Raw genomic sequence first — 21,112 nt, forward strand, 5'->3', positions numbered from 1 at the left:
TAGAGGGATACGGTCCCTGGAAATGCAGAAGGTTTTTAGTTTAGACAGCCATCAAGATCGTCGCAGGCTTGGAGGGCCGAATGGCCTGTTCCTGTGCTGTACTGTTCTTTGTTCTTTGTTCACAGAAACATGAAGTGATACATTTTGGTATGAAGAACGAGGAAAGGCAGTATAACATGAAGGATACAATTCTAAAAAGGGTGTAATAGCAGAGGGATCTGGGGGTACATGTGCACAAAACATTGATGGTGGCAGGAAAAGTTGAGAAAATGGTTAATAAGGCATATGGAATCCTGGGCTTTATAAATAGAGGCACAGAGTAAAAAAGCAAGGAAATTATGGTGAACCTTTATAAAACACTGGTTCTTCCTCAACTGGAATATTGTGTCCAATTCTGGGCACCACACTTTAGGAAGGATGTGAAGGCATTGGATAGGGCACAGAAAAGATTTACGCAAATGATTGGAGAAGCTGGGGTTCGTCTCATGAGAGAAGAGAAGGTTGTGAGGAGATTTGATAGTGGTTTTCAAAATCATGAGGGAGAAAGTAGATAGGGAGAAACTGTTCCCATTGGTGGAAGGATCGAAAACCTGAGGACACAGTTTGAAGGTGAATGGCAAAAGAAGGAACGGCGACATGAAGAACAACATTGTTACGCAGCGAGTAGTTAGGATCTGCAATGCAGTGCCTGATTGTGTAGTGGAGGCAGATTCAATTGTGGCTTTCAAAAGGGAATTGGATAATTATCTGAAGGGCTATGCGGAAAGGGCAGTGGAGTGGGACGAGCTGAGTTGCAGAAAGCCATCACAGACGTGACGGGCTGAATTGCCTCCTTTGTTCTGTAACCATTCTATGATTCTAATTAGTCAATTGGTGAAATCCCAAATTGCCTTCTCTGCTGTGATAGTCTTCCTGCTCTAGAGGCTACTACAATTAATTCAATTTATTTGCACATTTGAATGCTTTACATGCAGGGAGACGGTCTTTCATCAAGGCTGAGGGCTCAGAAAAGATTCAAAGAGCACTGAAGCAGTGTATAAGACCATCTGAGACAGAATTTTACTCAGGGGATTTGGTGTATTATAAAAGGGAGGGTCATGAGGAATGGAAAGGCCCTTATAAGGAAATAGGTTGTGATGGAAAGCCAATACTTATCAAACATGGCAATCAAACTGTTAAGGTTCATTCCTCACAATTAATCAGAATTAACTTCAAAATCTCAGATACTAAGCAGCTAATAGAAGTAAACGAGGCAACTTGTACCTCAATTGCTCATGTGTTTTGTGATGAATGTCCTGAGGAACAGATTATGGTAGATCAAGGGCTGCATGGTAGCAATGTGAGTGATCATGATGCACAGGAGAGAGTTATCATGCCCAAAGGATAATTGCCCAGAGCAGATACTTGAGTGACATATATTACAGAGGGGTCTTGTGAATGGAGGGAGGTGACAATTGTTGGATGTGCAGCAAAAGCTGCTGACAAGATTAAATATTGGTTGAATGTTATGGTTGATGGCTAAGAAATGAGGTCCATGGATTGGTTGTACTATGATGAAATACTCTAAATTCAAGAATGTTCTAAGGGCAAATAAAACATTAAAAAATTAAATTGGAGAAATGCATTCTTAATTTCCCATTCTTAGGTGACTCAAAGAGCATGAAACCTATCATTTTTAGCAATGCTTCACATGCTAAGCTTCCTAATGGGTATTCTGGTGCAGCTGGTTTCATAATATTTCTTATAGGTGAAAATTGGAAATGTTGTCCTTTAGTTTAGGAAGCCAAGAAAATAAAAAGGGCTGTTAAAAGTGCTTTGGTTGCTGAAACACTGACTTTTGTGCAGTGTCAAATATTTTAAGTGAGATTCTGTACAATGGGTGTACTAAAGATAGTATACCCAATGAATGCTTTGTAGATAATCATTCATTGTGGGATAATGTACATGTGATGAAAAGTGTGAGTGAGAAAAGTTTATGAATTGACCTTGCTGACTCGAAACAAATGCTGGAGAGAAAGGAAATCTTAAATTAAATGGGTGGATGCAAGTCTTCAAGTGTCTGATTGTTTTACAAAAAGAGATGCATGTATGAAGAAATTGTTAGGGGGTCCTAGAGGAAGGGTGTCTTGCAATGTAATGCTTTGTATAGAACATGGACCTTTTTAAGTTAATTTATTTTGAAATTTTGGTTGTACCTATTAACTCTATTTTTTATTTAGAGAGAACGGAATCTGCTAATTGTATTTTAATTGTGGTTAATTGCATGCAATTGGTGGGCAGTCATTAGTGTTTCACTTAAATCCCTATAAATAGACATGGACTGAAACTCAAGTTGTTGGATTTGGAGGTGTATGCTTATAATGTGTAACTCTGTAAATAAATATTAAAGTGTGTAAAGATTGTCTCTAGTTCTATCCTTCACCTTTCTGGAGACCAGTACTGTACACAGCACTCCAGATGTGGTCTTACCAATGCCCTAAATAGCTGAAGCATAACCTCCCTCCTTTTCTATTCAATTCCCCTCGCGATAAACGATAACATTCTATTAGCTTTCCTCATTACGTGCTGTACCTGTATACTAACCTTTTGCAATTCATGCACTAGGACATTCAGATCCCTGGGCATCTCAGAGCTCTGCAATCTCTCACCATTTAGATAATATGCTTCTGGTCGCCTCATTATAGGAAGGATGTGGAAGCTTTAGAGAGGGTGCAGAGGAGATTTACCAGGATGCTGCCTGGACTGGAGGGCATGTCTTACGAAGAAAGATTGAGGGAGCTGGGGCTTTTCTCATTGGAAAGAAGAAGGATGAGAAGTGACTTGATAGAGGGGTACAAGATGATGAGAGGCATAGATAGGGTGGATAGCCAGAGACTTTTTCCCAGGGTGGAAAGGGCTATCACCAGGGGGCATAATTTTAAGGTGATTGGAGGAAGGTTTCGGGGAGATGTCAGAGGTAGGTTCTTTACACAGAGAGTGGTGGGTGCGTGGAATGCGCTGCCAGCGGTGGTAGTAGAAGCAGATACATTAGGGACATTTAGGCGTCTCTTGGATCGGTACATGGATGATAGTAGAATGAAGGGTAGGTAGTTAGTTTGATCTTAGAGTAGGTTAAAGGTTCGGCACAACATCGTGGGCCGAAGGGCCTGTACTGTGCTGTACTGTTCTATGTTCTATGCAATGCCATGTAAAATTCCTGGGTCTCTATGGGGCAGCATTTCATTACTGAGTAGCATGTGTCTCATGAACTATCATTTAAAATATTCACAGGGTTCCTAATCAAGGCTCTCAATAATGACACAAAACAAGATGGATGGAAAAGTGTATTGTTGGTACAAACATGTTCAAAGTGATCAGTTTTCCCTTGTGGACAGGAACTGATTGATAGCCAATCTGCCAGCTTTGTGCTTTAAACGTTAGTAAAGAGCAGAGAGCACAAACAGATATTTTCTAGGATTAAATATTGCACTGGCATTTATTTTCAGCATACTCGATGGACACTTTGCTGCCTGATGCCTTCTTTATTTCTGACTAATTCTTACCAGTTGAGACAAGCTCAAAACTGTGTCTGCAGAAGGGTGGGAGCCAGCGGGAAGAATGAACAGGCCCTCCAGGTAAGTGAAGAAATTTCCTTTATGTGGCCTGAAGGAGCAGGGGTCCTCTGGGCTCCACAAGGAAAGGTTAGTCCCCCTGCTCCAGACAACTCCTTCCCACAAGATCCTCCTGATGTCCTGTCCCTGCAAGCCAGCTGGCCAACTGCCAACACCTGCTCTGACCTTTCTTCACACCCAGAATGGGTGGAAGGTGGAATAGCACCATTCAGATGAGTCCAAGGTGTTAAAATGCTCTAGGCCCAACACTTAGTGCAGTTCACCCTTGCCTTGACCTCCAACCATACTGCCTGCCCAAAACCCACTGGGATTAAAATCGACCCCATGAATTTCTTTAGTGAATAGTTTACTGGCCAACAAGTGGTTAGAAAATCAAAAGCTGCACTGCAAAGCAACAAGGAAAATTCAGAGTGTGCCCACTTTGAATTAATTTACATGATTTTGAAGGGGCTAATGGGCCTAACACACACTCACGTAGTACTGCCTCAAAAATGTAAAACCCATTTAATTTCATGGCATCATGAGTTCAGCATCAAGTGAACTGAGGTCTGCCCACCCTCAGCTCTGCTGCTAGTGAGGGGCTGTTCTGCAGGTTCACCATTGAGAAATTGGCCCTGCTGGCTTACATGTTCAGGGCTCAGTGAACTGGGTGATACAGTGGGGTTCGACGCTAGTCATTCTCCTTTGGAATTTGGGTTCAAATCTAGTTCAGGGAGTTAGTGTGGGAACTCTCTTCTGTCATTTTGCCTGTAAAGGTCCTATGCAAAATGTGTTTGGGCAGTCTTACTTCAGTTTGAAGTTAACATAAGAACCCCCTGTTTGGCACTAATTGGAAATGTCACTCAGACAGGCTGAAGCGTGGTGGCTGTGGCTGTGGGAAATGAAAAGAAAACTAGCAGAGTCAGTGATGCTGTTCTGAGGTTGGGACTGAGGCACAATGTTGGGAAAGAATGAAAGGAGCCTAACTTGCATCTATGTGTGCTATACTTGATCTGGATGTGCTTGATACTGAGTATCAACAACCCTCAAGGTTAAAAATAAGGGTAAAAGAAACTATTTAAGGTTTTATTTGACTTGCAGACTTTCTTTTAACTAGTCCCTTTAGAACACTCCTGTATTTATTTATTTACTCAAAGTTCTTTTCACAAGGGTACAATCCATGAACTTCAATGGAGGTTTAATCAATCTGTTTCTTGACGATACCTTCTATTTGATTTCATACGTGCCAACCAAGGAATTGGTGAAGATGCATAACAGTTTGAAACAAATTGTTGTTTGGTAGCACAGAACTTGAGCAAACAGAAAGAACATGAACATACATTGCGCCTGTTTCAGCTAAACAAAACAAAAGCCATTCGCTGGTTCATTCCTCAGGGCAATGCCCAGACCAATCAGAGTCAAGCTGCCTGGTTTAAGTTTCAAACAAAGCTTGGCAGTTGACTGTCAGTCACCATAAACTGGTGCATTCTCCATGGCAATGCCTCTACCAATCAGAGTTCACTTGCCGACCAATCAGCATTCCCTTACACTGGTTATTCTTGCATATTATCCTGATGAGTGCAGGACGAAAAGCTTCAACAACATGTCTCTACTTTCAACAATACTCAAGTTTGAAAAAAGTTGACATAATCCCCAAAACCTGACTTTTAAAGAATGACCCTAACATTTAGTTACATAGTTTTGTAATGTAAACTGTAAGTATGCTCCACATTCCTTCACTGGTAGGGAAAAAAAGAACATAAGTACATGAAAGCCTGATGGGGGAATCCATTTGTTAAAATCACAAAATTGATTTGTGCACTTTTAGGGAGTTCTAGGGAGGTCCAGGGGGCTTGCTCCCAAGGAAAATTCTGAATTTTTGTTTTAAAAGCAAGAGGGATGATTGTAACCCTGTTGGCCAGTGGAAACTGAGTGGGTGGGCAGTTAAATTGGTCCAGCTCTGATCCCACTGCTTTTCTGCTGGTTGTGATCTGAATCTTTCTTCTGAGTGGAGAAGAAGGACATGCACAGGAAGCCAGTGGGGTCAATCTTTAAATATACAAATCAAGCTCCAATAATGTCATCAGGGCTCGACTGCAATGTTATCTGGAGGTCTGCATGAGGAAGCTGCTTGTGGCCCCTCCTAATTTGGTTTCATATGCAAATCTGATCACTTTGCATTGAGTTTATGGCAAGTGGAACCAGGGCAGAAATGGTAAATAGTTTTTTAAAATGTTAATGTGGGGCCAAGAAAAGCAGGAGTGCTCCTCTCGACCCAACAAGGTAGGCTTAGATGTCCCCTGCCCCACCCTTCTCCACTGCACTTCCATGAGACCCAATCATTTCCAGCTATGGTAACAAAAGGTGGGAGATTGTGAATTGCCTTGGTGCTTGGGGCACATGCCTGCTGTCAACAGGCACCAAAGTGTTATTAAATTTGATCACTGCATCCTCTGACTTATATTACACTGCTTGCCTGCATTGAAATTCATCTGCCTTGCTCAGTTCACTTACATAGAAATTACAGCATAGAAACAGGATATTTGGCCTAGCTGGTCTGTACCATTGTTTATGCTCCCACAGTTAGATAGTTTGTAATTTCTGATCTCCCTATTCCAATTCTGATGCCCCTCCTAATTTGGTTTCATATGCAAATCTGATCACTTTGCATTGAGTTTATGTAAATTTGAAACAATTGTGCTTCTGACACAGAGATCTGAGACATCACAGTCAATAGTTATCCCTAATCAGACATAATGGCCGGAATTGTACACCAGCCCAGCGAGGCGGATGGTGGTGGTGGGGGTGGGGGGGGCATAAAATGGAGCGGAAGGCTTTGGGAGGCCTTCCCAACCCACTCCCACCTCCGCCCTGCTTTACGTGGGGGTGGGGGGTGGGGTAGAAACGGGCCACCAGCCCCAGACCAATGAAGGCCCTTAAGCTGCCAGTTAACGGTCACTTAAGGGCCTTTGCCTGCCTCCACGGGGATTTTACCCATGGCAAGCGGGCGTCCTGGAGCCGGGAAAGGCCGCCCAGTGAAAGCTGGTGGCCTCTCAGCGGCCCGGGGGTGGGCCCTGACAAACGGGCTGCTCCCGCTTCCCCAACCACCACAGGACCCAAAACACCCCCAAATCAACCACCCTTGCCTCGCCGGGGTCCCATCGATTACCCCCGGCGAGGCAAATCAAACTTAGCTGCACTCCTGGCTCCATGTCCTCAGCTGGGCTACAGTCCCAGCAGTGGCCACCGCTCTCTGTGGCGCTGCTGGGACTAAGAGCTGCTGGCCTGATGATTGGCCGTTAGCTCAATGAGGCAGGACTTCCTCTCTCAAGTGGGTAGAAGTCCCACCCCGGAACAATTAAAGCCTGGGGACCCGTAAAATGCGGGACGGATCCCCAGGCTAGGCGGAAGCTGGTTCGCCACCGACTTTTATGTCGGTGGCCAGCTCCTGTCCGCCCTACGTAAAATCCAGCCCAATTTCTTTAACATGCACTTGTTGTTTCAACCAATTTTTTATTTAGCTGTGGGAATACAAGGAATGAATATGGTAAATTGTTAATGAACAACCCATTTCTGATCTTATGAGTGAAGGTCTTTGATATTGACTTGTTACCTCCTCTGCAGTGGATATATCTATGCTGTCACTTGTCACAGCAGGGGTTGGTGATGCAGGTGCTGTGAGGTGCTCAACTGCGACAGTATATTGTGCTTAGCTACTCCTCCTTTTGGCATCTAGAGGAGCAGAGGAGAACATATTTTATCATGCATGCAATAAGAAACCTTTTGAAACATTGCTTCACATGGCAAGACATTGTAGTGTGTTACATTGAAATGCCACATTACCTATTTGTGTACAAGGAATGAATGAGTGAGTGACTAAAAACATAGGGTATGAAAAGCAAAGGATATGAATCATGATCATGGAGGCAACCTCTGACTCACCCTCCCTCAATCCACATATTGGGCAGGATCTTCCCAGTGGTTTCTGGACCCCAATGCCAGGACCAAATGGGGTTCCCAAAACTGCCGGGAGTCAGACTGGGGGAGTTATTTCCCAGAGGCTGTCACCTAATTGGCCGCCTTTGAGCTCGCCGTCTAATTAAGGACAGCGGACAGGCTCCCTATGCTGCCGGCCTAATTACAAGGGTGGCAGTTCTAGAGTGTTGCCAGCCCCACCTTGAGTGGTAGGACCTGCTGAGGTAGCTAGGAGAATGTAAGTGCACCTCAAAATGGAGGTGTCTTCAGAGGGGTGAAAATTAATATTTTTAGAGGGGCTAAGCAGGCAATCCACTCTGATTGGAGAGGAAATCACCCCGGCGGCAATGATTGGGCCGTGCATGAGGCTTTTGCTTTCCTCTTTGGGGGATGGAGCCTCTGGCTCTGATGGACCCTTAGACTCCCACAGGGAGACCCCCTCCATTGAGCTGATTGCCTGTGCATGCAGCGAGGGGGCTGCTTTGCCGCCAGCAAAATGCCAGCAAGCAATCCAAATGGCCCCTATTTGAGGCTTTGAATATGCAGGTTGGCTGCCTGCCACTGTGCAGCGGGATGGGAATGTGTCTGGGAGCTATCCAACATGGTTCCCTGCGAGCCGGAAAAATTCTACCCATTGTCTGAATGCCCATTATCTCAATGGCCTCTCCTCATTCTGAGTTGGGAGTTGAAGCTTTGGTGAGCCCTGTCTCATTTGCTTGTATTGTCTCCTAGAAGCAGATGTAAAAGGAACATGTGTTGGAAAGAGGAATGAGAGAAGATGATTTCCACCAATTACCCAGAATAGTAGTCACCTCATGCGTCTATCTGAAACTACAACATTAAGGAGTTTTTTGCTGGCATAGCATGGGTTATTGGGTGACATGGTAAGCATTTTAATAAGACTGGCAAACTTGGCATAAGTTTGCCTTACCTGCTTCCCAGTTTAAGCCACAGGTGAGACTGCAATGATGTTCTCCTTCACCTCCAACATATTGTGCTGGTGATAATCTTTATTTTGTAAAACAAGCAATAATTTCAAATACATACTCACCATTTGAGATCTGTTCCACATAATTGCTTCACTCCTGACCAATAAAGGATAACATTTAACAGCAATGAATAAAATATTAAAATGTTGCTAAATGTTCAGAATGCAAGCTGTCAATGAAGCTGAGTTGGCTCCATTGCAGTAATAAAACATGTATCTACTGTATTCAGCTGAGGAAAGACGTTTTTTAGATGCATTCCTATAAATCTTAATGTGAATAAAAAAACTTTTTTCAATGTATTTCCTTTCTTGCTTCTTTTATTACTTGAAAATAATTCATACAGAAAAGCATATAATGGCACTTAGAAGTAAAGCGCGTTGCCTTTCAACTCTACACTATAAAACTGCTTGAATGATGTCTTATCAGAGGTTCAGTGTGTGGGAGGAAGTCTCAAGATGACACTCTCAACAAAAAGATAAGTACCTATGAGTTCCTTTTATTAGCCTTTAATAGAAAACATGGAAAAATACCAAACACAAAGAAAAGGAGACTTTTCTTCAAATCTGTTATTAATAGCAAATATCTTGTATCTGAAATAACCATTGCAAGGCTTTAGTTAAATCACTAATACCTCTGAGGATTTCTATACACATGTATTTAAAATATACATGTTTATGAAACACAAATAAATATTATGGGTTGTCAATAGTATGAACTCCGTTTTATTCATGAACTTGAGATTTATTGTAATACAAGCTTTACCAGGTACTGTGGGCTGGATTTTGTGCTGGAGGTGGGGCTCCTGGCGCTGGACTAAAAAGGCGGGGGGAATTGCACCTCTGCCTTTTTGTGCCCCCCAGAACAATCCTCTGGTCTCTTTAAATTAAAGTTTCAGGAGGCAGGATCCCCCTCCCTTTAAAGATGGGATCCTGCCTCCAAGAGCTGCTGGCCAATCAGAGGGTTGGCAGCTCAGCAGTATCAGCAGCACCACTGCCAGTACTGCAGAGACCACAGACCCAGGTCCAGCACTGGCATCCCCGAACTGAGATACGTGTGGCGGGATCGCAGCGGCCAGTCTGGAAGGCCCCGGTGTGGTTAATCATGCAGTCCAGGGGGAGGGGAGTCCTGGAGGGTAAAGTTGTTCCTGGTGGGGTCCTCCATGGACTACAAAATGCCCACGAAGGAGCGACACCACTCCCCGCAAGCCTGCAGGGAGGATGCCTCATGTTACAAGCCGTCCTTGCGCGGTGGATGCACCACCTGCCATTGTTCAGATGCCAGCAGCAGTGGGAAGAGATCCTTAATTGGCTGTTAATAGGCCACTTAAGGGCCTCAATTGGCCTCCGGGCAGGAAGGCCATCATCGGCCTATCCTGCACCCGGGAAGCTTGCTGGGGAGGCAATGGGCCCCCCCACCCATCGCAATACTCCATACCCACCCCCCCCTGCCTCTTTGACTAAGGTACAATTCAGGTACAATGGCCTTAGTGAAAGTGGTCATTTAAAATTTAATACCTCCCACCCCCAACCACAATGCATAGCAACGCTGGACAGCAAGAATGTATTCTTGGTGTCCAATATTGCTAAGATGCAAATAATGGGAAATACACTGGCCCAGTATTCCTGGAGACTTTCACTATTGGAATGACACATCTCTGGCATTGGGTTTTTCTAACACAGGAAAAGTGTAATTATGGTGTAAGTGAGATAGGCTATTATTTATGCTTCAGCATAAATTTCTGGGACTTTTGCGCCACTCTACCAATGCCCTCAATACAACGATGAAAAGTTAATTATTACAGCTCTGAACTCCAAGAGCTAAATCAATGACAATTGAAAATTTCCTGGATTTACACTACTTTTCTTGTTGCTGCCACTTAGACTAAAAAATAAAGATACAGTTGAATGTATTTCTGGAAGGGAGGTGAAGTGGTGAGAACAGAAGTGTGGGAAATGGAGTGGACATAGTTGAGGGCCCTGTCAATCACAGTGCAGGGGAATCCTTGGTTGAGGAAAGTGGAAGACGTATCAGAAGCACTGGTGTGGAAGATTGCTTCGCTAGAACAGATGAAATGGATAAACTGTAAGAATGTATTAAAGTCCTTACAGGAAACACAGTGGGAGGAAGTGTAGTTAAGGTAGCTGTGGAAATTGGGGGGGCAATCAGTAGAAATTGGTCGACAGTCTATCCTCAGAATTGGAGATACAGAAGTTGAGGAAGGGAAGGGAAGACTCAGAGATGTACCATGCAAAGGTGAAGGAAGGGTGGAAATTAGAAGCAAAGTTGATGAAATTTTCTAGTTTGGGGCAAGAGCAGGAAATGACACCAATACAACCATCAATGTACCAGAAAAAGAGGCAAGGGAGAGGACCTGAGCAGGACTGGAAGAAAGAATGTTCCACATGCCCCATTAAAAGGCAAGCATCACTAGGACCCGTACCGGGTACCGTGGCAACATCTTTTATTTAGAGAAAGTGAGTGCTGTCAAAGGAGAAGCTTTTTAATGTAAGAACAACTTCAGCCAGGCAGAGGAGGGTGGTGCATGTAGGTTGCTTGGGCCTCTATTTAAGGAAGGAGAAGAGGAGGCTGTCCTGGTGGGGAATAGAGGTGTAGAGGGATTAGATGTCCTATGATAGGACACCCCTTGTCTTCACCCTCCACACCACCAGATTATCTTTTGCCATTTGCACCACCTCCAGCGTGAGGTCACCACCAAAACACATCTTCCCTCCCCTCCCCTTTCAGCATTCCGAACGGACCCTTCCCTCGTGGCACCCTAATCCACTCTTGAATCAACCTCAAGAATCCCTCTCCTTGCCATGGCACCTTCCCCTGCAAGTGCATGAGGTGCAACACTTGCCCATTTACCTCCTGCCTTCCCAACTACCTCTCCTTTGTATTTTAATCCCCTTTAGATAAAGGCCAACATTCTATTAGCTTTTCTGATTAATTTTATACTGATTTTCTGATGCCTTTTTACACTAGCTTTTAATGACAGAAAGGCAGAACGTTGCTTGGCTCTTTCATTTCTCTCTTCATTTCCTGTCTTACTACTATCTTTATTACACTTGGACAGAATTATGAATATTCAAGTACCATCTGTTCCCAGAGGGTAGCAAGATAAGAAAGAGGCAAAGAATGCACAACTTCACTCTTGGGGGCATTGAAGGAAGGATGAACAGAGTACAGAGTGCAGATGCCAATAACCCATCCAAAATTATTATATATACCACCTGGAAGAAGATGATATTGGCTGCCAACTCCATCACCCCTCAGGACTGTAGAACAGTACCATAAGGTGCACCACATCCTCAGAGCAGGCAAGACAGAACACTGCACACCTCTCCCTTTCCTTCTTTGCCTATCCTGGGCACCAGCACACTCTTCACCTTCTTAAAGCAACATTTCCATAATTAACCCTTCACAATGGCCCTGATCCTAATTCCAAGGTGCATTGGGACCAGGAGGGTTCAGTATTGTGTGGGAAATGTGGAAATAAGTCCAGCGCATCTGCCTGTGACATTTAGCAGAGGCACCTCATTACCATTTTACTTCTAGGTTTGGTGTCGATTGCACAGCAGATAGTGTGGTGCAAAACCACATGATATCATAGAGTCATAGAGTTATACAGCATGGAAACAGGCCCTTCGGCCCATCATGTCCATGCCAGCCATCAAGCACCTATCTATTCTAATCCCATTTTCCAGCACTTGGCCCGTAGCCTTGTATACTATGGCTTTTCAAGTGCTCATGTAAATATTTCTTTAATGTTGTGAGGGTTCCGGCCTCTACCACCCCTTCAGGCAGTGTGTTCCAGATTCCAACCACCCTCTGGGTGAAAAAGTTTTTCCTTAAATCCCCTCTAAACCTCCTTCCCCTTACCTTAAATCTATGCTCCCTGGTTATTGACACCCCTGCTAAGGGAAAACATCTCTCCCCTGATTTTTTAAAGCTATTTACAGGCACTAACAGCTAATACTTACCCAACCAATCAGCTTACAAATTTCCCGTGATATCACCGCGTTTCTGATCTTGAGCGGCGGCTGAGGATACTATGGAGCATCTGCGAGGCTGCGATTGTCATGGATAGCACGTACAGGGAGGTGGTCACATCGCAGGTAAAGACAGCTCAGGCAGAAAGGGAATGGGTGACCGCTCTTTATTTCACAGGTCCTGCTCTGGATCGGCTACCTCCTCCCAGGTCCGCCTGCCGACTGCCACCGCTGCTTGGGTCCAAGGTAAGTGTAAGCCTCGAGCCCCGCTCTTTTTCTCACAGGTCCCGCTCTGGATCCGCTACCTCCTCCCAGGTCCGCCTGCCGACTGCCACCACTGCTCGGGTCCAAGGTAAGTGTAAGCCTCGAGCCCCGCTCTTTTTCTCACAGGTCCCGCTCTGGATCCACCTCCTCCCCAGGTCCGCCTGCCAACTGCTGCTGCCGTTCTGGTCCAAGGTAAGATGTGATTTCAACTCCAGTACTTAAAGGGCTAATCCAAAGATGGAATTTGGAGCAATTGGACACAAGAGGGGAAGAATCTTGACAATGGATTCAGGAAGGTCAAAGGCGGTGCCATGCGTTAATGATACCTCCCGTGATGTACTGCGGGATGTAATGGGGAGCTGCAGAGAGATATTCTTTCCCAGCAAAGGGAGGAAGAAATCTTCTGCTGCCGAAAGGAGGTGGAGGTGGCCCAGGAGGTCAGCATCAGGAGCATTGCGGATTCAGTGCAGGAAGCGATTTAATGACCTAATCAGGTCAAAAAGGCGAGTACAGTTAAACATTCACCTGCATCTTGCTGTGCACATCACCTACCCTTTCTCTCTGCCTTGACAAGCCTACTCCATTGCATCACTCCTCACATCCACAAAATACTGCAGATGCTGGAAATCTGAAATAAAATCAGAAAGTGCTGGAAATATTCAGCAGGTCAGGCAGCATCTGTGCAGAGAGAAAGAGTTAATGTTTCAAGTCTGAAACGTTAACTCTGCTTCTTTCTCCACAGATGCTGCCAGACTTGCTGAGTATTTCCAGCACATTTTGCTTTTATTACCTTGAAAACCTTCTCTTTTTATGCACTTCTTCATGTCCCCATCTATCCATCCACCACTGCTAATCATCTGCATCCTTATGCAATTTGATGCCTCTCCCTGATAATCACTCACCAAATTGCACTGTATCCATTGGGTGAACACATGCCATTGCACTCACATATAGATTTTTTCTTCCCCTGTGGCAGGAGAAGAGAGTGCAAAACAGAAGGGAGAGGGACAGAACCAGATGTGGTCCTCCACAGGTCTCATAAGTGACAACTCCAGAGGAGGAAACACTGGAGATCAATGGTGTCTCAGTTTCCCTGGTCATCAGAGATCGGAAGATGGGTACCCTCCAGCTACCTGTGACAAAATGAAATATAACACACACATGTCACATAATGTTCAATCATGTTGACTTGATTTCAGCAGCAGGTGAAATATAATCATCTTCATAAATTTAAGTTGCAACATTCTTACATTGCCAGTGCTAATTCCATATCTTTTCTCTCTGCTGAACCTTCACGCATGCAATAGGAATCCATGGGCCTCGCAGACGACTATTCCTCAAAGGAACTGAATCCTTCTGACAGAGTACTGTCACAGGACTTATGCTAACCAGGCACCAGCTCAGATACTCACACTTTGGTGGGACCAGTCGGACAGATAGTTGCGTTTTTACCTGGGATTCACACTTCACAAGTGAATATGAGCAGACACTGTTAGCAGGGGAAGCTGTGGAGAGTCCAAGTTGGAGGATGTAGTTCTCTCCAAGCTCTAGACAGCTGGACACAGATGCTATACCTTTTGGGCTGTTGATGGAAAGGATGATCATTGAGGACAATGTACTGACAGCCCTTTCAAGCACTCCATCCACAAATGCAGGGAGAATGGTGGAGTCCACCTCAAGCATGAATGGGTTGATGTAGCAGTGCATTGCGACAATATTGTAAAATTTTTGTGTGCTTGGGGAGGACATTGACCTTGACTTTGGCCCACAAGGTACAGACTCTGGTATTCTTAAATCAAGATATAGAGTTTATTAAGCACAGCAAAGATTTATAACCAATGGCAGTAGTTATACAACAGAGTGCAGAATGTCCTCGGTTTTTGCATCCCGAGTTGCTGTGGCGCAGTCTTCTCTCTAAGTGTTTTGTTGACTGGAGTATGGTCTCTTCTTCAAATCTGTGCGTGCCAATGTCTCTCAGCACCTTTCTTTTATCCTCCTCCGAGGGTTTCTTCATTCCATATTATGTCATATTTCAACTTAACCCTTTCAATTGGTCAGGTATGTCTTTACTTTCTATACTTTGTTTCTTCTTGATTAGTTTATAATAGTTAGATTGGTCAGGTGTGACCTCATTTTCCATACATTGGCTGAATTTTGTGTAGTCCCCTGAAGCGGGATTGGAGGTGGGAGGGCACGGAGTATCACGATGGGTGGCGGGGGGACTGGGCGGTGGAGGGCCCACCACCTCCCCATCACCAAGCGATCTTCCTGGGGCGCGATAGGCTAACGACAGCCTTCCCGCCAGAGAATAATTAAGCCCCGTAACGGCCAATTAAAGGCCTCTTCCCGCCCATACTGTGATCTTATCAATGGCGGTGGGGGCCTCCGCCGCATATGGAGGGCGCCTTATAAAATGAGGCGCCTTCCCTGTGGGATTGAGGTGGGGGGTCCCTCCTTTGTGGGAAATTTGAGGCCCTTAGGTGGCTTATTAACAGCCAATTAAAGGCCTCTTCCCACCACCGCTGTGATCACAGCAGCAACATGTGGTGCCTCCACCACGCGGGGAGGATGCATTGTAACACAAGGTACCCTCCCTGTGGGCTTGGGGATGGTGTCCCTCCTTCATGGGTAATTTGTGGGCCACAGAGGACCCCCACCGGGAACCACTTTACCTCCCAGACCACCCCCCTAGACTGCATGAGCACTCGCACCCCTGCAGATGCTGGAAATCTGAAATAAAAACAAGAAATGTTGGAAATACTCAGCAGGTCTGGCAGCATCTGTGGAAAGAGAAGCAGAGTTAATGTTTCAGGTCAGAACTGTTTTTATTCCATGTAAACTGCAGCAGGCCAGAACCTGCACAGGTTCATTCAAGTAGTATAGTGACAATAGATTAAACATGGCAGTTGTTATCCCCTTAATTCCTACAATATTTTCTTGCATGGAAAATCAATCATAGTAATTAAAAGTGTGCATGAAGGCCTTGACCACGGCCAGGCACATTCTTCATTCCAACATGTCTCGCGCCTTATCTCTGAGATCACCTATTTCTACTTTCATAACATTGCCCGACTCCGTTCCTGCCTCAGCTCATCTGCTGCTGAAACCCTCATCCATGCTTTTGTTACCTTCAGGCTTGATCATTCCAATGCACTCTTGGCTGGCCTCCCACGTTCTACCCTCCATAAATTAGAGATAATCCAAAACTCTACTGCCTGTGTCCTAACTCACACCAAATCCAGTTCACCCGTCAACCTTGTGCTCATTGACCTACATTCACCCCCAGTTAATCAATGCCTCATTTCTTAAAATTTTTGTCCTTATTTTCAAATCCCTCCATTGCCTCACCCCTTCATATCGCAGCAGTCAGAGCAGGAATCTGAGATGCCTGCTTCTACTTGGTTGAATCTACAGGGGTTATATAGAATTACATCTAGTTTTGCTCTTACCCACAAGTGGAAACATTCTCTCTGTTTTTAATCTATCTAAACTTTTCATAATTTTAAAGATCTCTATTTTTTCAACCCTCAGGCATCTCTTTTCAAGAGAATAAAGACCCAGCCTGTTCACATTTTCCTCTTAGGTATAACTTCACACTTCTGGCATCATCCTTTTAATCTTTTTTTCCCTCTCCAGTTCCTCTATATTCCTTTTATAACATGGTGAGCAGAACTATTCACAGTCCTCCAAGTCTGGACTAATCCAGGTTTGATACAAGTTTAACATAACCTCAAGAGCAGCAGGAAAAGGAAGAATAATGCAGAACGCATCACACCACAACCATTCTGAACACTCTGGCTGGTACGCATTCAAGGGCTCCTCGAGATCTGTTCAGGCACCTGAAGCATATCTTCAGCATGCCGATGACTTGCTCAATTACACATCTGGTGGTCATGTGGTTTTCATTGTCATGCTCTTGGGCTCTAATGCTCTTGTTTCCCACGGGTGTCATCAACCAAATTTGAAATGGTTATCCCTTGTCTTGCAGCAGCCATCATTTACGAGTGCTTTCTGTCCCAAAGACGCCAGGCAGGGTGGACTGCTGCAGTAAGAAAGCATTGTAGCAGCTCCCTGTGAATCTTGTGAGCACCTGGATAAATATCTTTTTGTGGTTGCACATTAGCTGTGCATTGATGGAGTGGAAGCCCTTGCAGTTTATGAATACTCCTGGTTGACTTGGGGGTGCTCGGATTGCCACGTGTTTGCAGTCGATGATACCCTGTACCGGTGAGAAGATAGCCAGATGCAAACCTAAGCACTTGTGCATTCTGACATGTCAGCACAGGCAATGTTTACATAATTGCTGGCCCTGGCAAACAGCCCATCAGTCACCTGTCTTATGTATCTATGCACTGCTGACTGGGAGATCCTGAATACATCTCCGGCAATGTCCTGGGAGTTGAGGTTGGTGGTCACTTTGACAGCCACGAGTAATGCATGGCCACCAGGTCCTGCAGGGAGCAAGTCTTCTTTTAGGAGGCTACAGATGGCTGCCCCCACCTGACATGACAACCTGAGCCTCCTGAAGCACTGTTGTTCCGAGAGGTCAAGGCAGCTCAGCCTCTGCGCTGTACACCCTGCTTCATGTGTAGTGCCTCCTGCAAGTTGCACTCTTCTGCTGCTTCCCCTTTGTAGCAGCAGGTTTGTCAACCATAGGTTGTTGCTGCTGCTGCTAATGGTCACATTGCTCCTTGTCTGAGGTCCAATCTAAGGCAGCCAAAGCACCACCCATCCTGCTGCAATTCAGAAAACATCGAAGGAGCAGTAAGTAAGCTTTTAGCAAATGCACTGTGAAGAAACTCTTTCCCATCAGTAGGTAAGAAGGCAGCTGTGTGTACTGAGTGTGTATTGGAGTATTTGCATCACTTTTAATACATCCTGTCAATTGCTGTGTGTTCTTGCCTTGCTTTCAAAAGCAAGTTTGAGGAAGCACGGAAAACTTATGGATGCACTGTTAACTTAAAACCCTGTTGACTTGTTGCTCCAATTGAGCAATCAGCATATGTTAATAGACAACTTGCTTCTCCTGAGTGGTTTACACACAACCAGCCTAATGCACCTGACTTAAATGAGGAAGTCAGTGGGTTGGAACTGTTTTCTGGACACACTCGCATTTCGATGACTTTAATCCTCCACTTGCACATAAACCTATATGCTCCTCCAGGTAAAAGTTTCCCCCAATCATTCTGGTTAAGGATGCCTTCAATTCACTATCCTGCACGATAGCTACACAGCTCCACAGAATGAAAACAATGGCCTTTAACAAGATTAAAATTCCTTGTTTCACTTTAACACCCTTACACCTCACATCTGTTACCTTACCTCTCCATGCCACTTGCTATAGACTCCTTAACTGCTAGCCTTAACCACATTTATTTATCCCTTTGCTGGCCAAATTGTATACAATACCCATCAAAAGCAGACAGTCAGAGGGGGCTCCTGTATCTACAAACCCCTCACCTCCTTTGAGGACCAGGCCAGAAAGCTTGTGGAGAGGAACTCAACTCTTGCCATGGGAGACATTGAGGTTGGTGGCATCTTGCTGCACCAGGTTACTGACTGAGCAGCTGGTTCACTAATATCTGCCTTCCTTACCTGGTCTGGCCTACATGTGACTCCAGACACACAGCAATGTGGTTGATTCTTAATGCCTTAAGCCCACAACCAACAGATCAGATTTAAGATCTGCAATCCTGCTACACCCAGTCATGAAGGGTGGAGGACAATTAAACAACCAACAAGAGGAGGAGGCTCCACAAATATCCCCATCCTCAACAATGGGGGAGCCCAGCATCAGTGCAAAAGACAAGGCTGAAGCATTTGCATCCATCTTCAGTTAGAAGTGCCAAGTGGATGATCCATCTTGGCCTCCTCCTGAGATCAGCTAATCTGATTCACTCCATGTGATATCAATAAATGGCTGAAGGCACTGAATACTCCAAAGGCTATGGGCCCTGACACCATTCCGGCTTGTGCTCCAGAACTAGCCATGCCCCTAGCCAAGCTGTTCCAGTACAGCTACAACACTAGTATCTACCCAGCAATGTGGACAGAAAGCAGGAAAAATCCGGCCCAACCAATTACTGCTCCATCAGTCTACTCTCAATCATCAGTAAAGTGATGAAAGGTGTCATCGACAGTGCTATCAAGTGGCACTTGCTCAGCAATAACCTGCTCACTGATGCTCAGTTTGGGTTCCGTCAAGACCACTCGGCTCCTGACCTCATTACAGCCTTTCGCCAAACATGGACAAAAGAACTGAACTCCAGAGATGAGGTGAGAGTGACTGACCTTGACATCAAAGCAGCATTTGCCTGAGTATGGCATCAAGGAGCCCTAGGAAAACTCGAGTCAATGGGAATCGGACGGAAATTCTCCGCTGGTTGAAATCATGCCTAGCTTAAAGGAAGATGGTTGTGGTTGTTGGAGGTCAAGTTGCATTCGCGCCACACAAATGTCAGTCAATGACCATCTCTAACAAGAGAGAATCTAACCATCTCCCCTTTATGTTCAATGGCATTACCATCGCTGAATCCCCCACTATCAACATCCTAGGAGTTACCATTGACCAGAAACTGAACTGGACTAGCCACATAAATAATGTGGCTACAGAAGCAGGTCAGAGGCTGGGAATTCTATGGCGAGTAACTCACCTCCTGTCCACCAACTACAAGGCACAAGTCAGGGGTGTGATGGAATACTCTCCACTTGCCTGGATGGGTGCAGCTCCAACAACACTCAAGAAGCTCGACACCAGCCAGGACAAAGCAGCTCGCTTGATTGATACCACATCCACCATCTTCAATATTCACTCCCTTCATCACAGGTGCACAGTGACAGCAGTGTGTACCATATACCATTGCACTGCAGCAACTCACCAAGATTCCTTCTATAGCACCTTCCAAACCCATGAGCTCTTACACCTTGAGGTCAAGGGCAGCAGATGCATGGGAACACCGCCACCTGCATGTTCCCTCCAAGCCACACACCTTCCTGACTTGGAACTATATCACTGTTCCTTCACTGTTGCTGGGTCAAAATCCTGGAACTCCCTTCCTAACAGCTTTGCGGGTGTACCTACAACCCAAGGACTGCAGCGGTTCAAGAAGGCAGCTCACCACCACCTTCTCAAGGGCAATTAGGGATGGGCAATAAATGTTGGCTTAACCAGCAACGCCCACATCCCATGAATGAATATTTTTTTAAAGAGGGGCACCCAGCAGCATGTGTGGCTAGCACAATGTGTAGCAAGCCTGAGCCTCTTAAAGGGTAGCTGGTGGCTGCACTCAGCATACAGCAGCTGTTGTAACAGTCTAATGGAGGCTTGGATGGAAGGAACAGGACAGCACATGGACCAACAGGCTTGAAAGAGGGCTCCCAGGTTTTCGAATGCAGCATTGGAGGCCTTAGTGACGGAGGTGGAAAGAAAGAGAGAAAACATGTTTTCACGGGGACGAGGAGACCCTCAATGCACACTATGAGAGGGGAATGGAAGCAAGTGTCCAGGGAGGTCAGTTCCCAGAGTCTGACCCTGATGACCTGGCTGCAGTATTGGAAAAAGTTCCATGACCTCACATGTGTGGTCAAGGTCAGTGAATGCATCTTCAAAGGACACCTCCTACCCACCGCATCAACATTCTCTCATGTTGCTCAATGCACCATAGCCCCATCTCTCACCCATCAGCAATAAGAACTCATGCCTAATATTCAGAGACCCCACCTCACCCACACACTTACCAATGCCACCAGTCTCAAATCTACCTCTTGCTGCTTCCACATACCTCCAGCTACTCAAATATGGCAGGCATATCACCCAAACACATTGCAACACACTGATGTCCTTCCATCTCTCTTGCAGGACAAGACTGCACATAACTTCAGGTAGCAGCAGAGACCTGGCAGGCCCGGTTGCTACTCCTGAGCCCTTCGGAGGAGATCATGGGGTTGGCTGTGACTGAGGGCTTTACATTCAGTGTCACCAGGAACATCCAGGATGATGGTACATTACTGCTTTACACCTCTTCTCAAGTCCCACTACTCCTTCATCCTGCTATATGCCATGAAGCACAAGATGCAGATGGTGTGACCTTGGACTTCTTGCTTTTCACCACTCAACTTCCATCACCACAACCCTCCCCTTCTGCATTTCTGCTTTCAGATGCCCAAGATTTGCAGCCTCTCCAGCCAATGCAGCCTCATCATGAAGGGTGACACTACACCAGATCTCTGATGAAGAAGCACCATCACTTGATCTGACACTTGGGGATGCATTTTATCAGCCCTCGAGGGACGGGCAGGGAGG

This window comes from Heterodontus francisci, chromosome 5 (assembly GCF_036365525.1).
Source record: "Heterodontus francisci isolate sHetFra1 chromosome 5, sHetFra1.hap1, whole genome shotgun sequence".
Classification (NCBI taxonomy): domain Eukaryota; kingdom Metazoa; phylum Chordata; class Chondrichthyes; order Heterodontiformes; family Heterodontidae; genus Heterodontus; species Heterodontus francisci.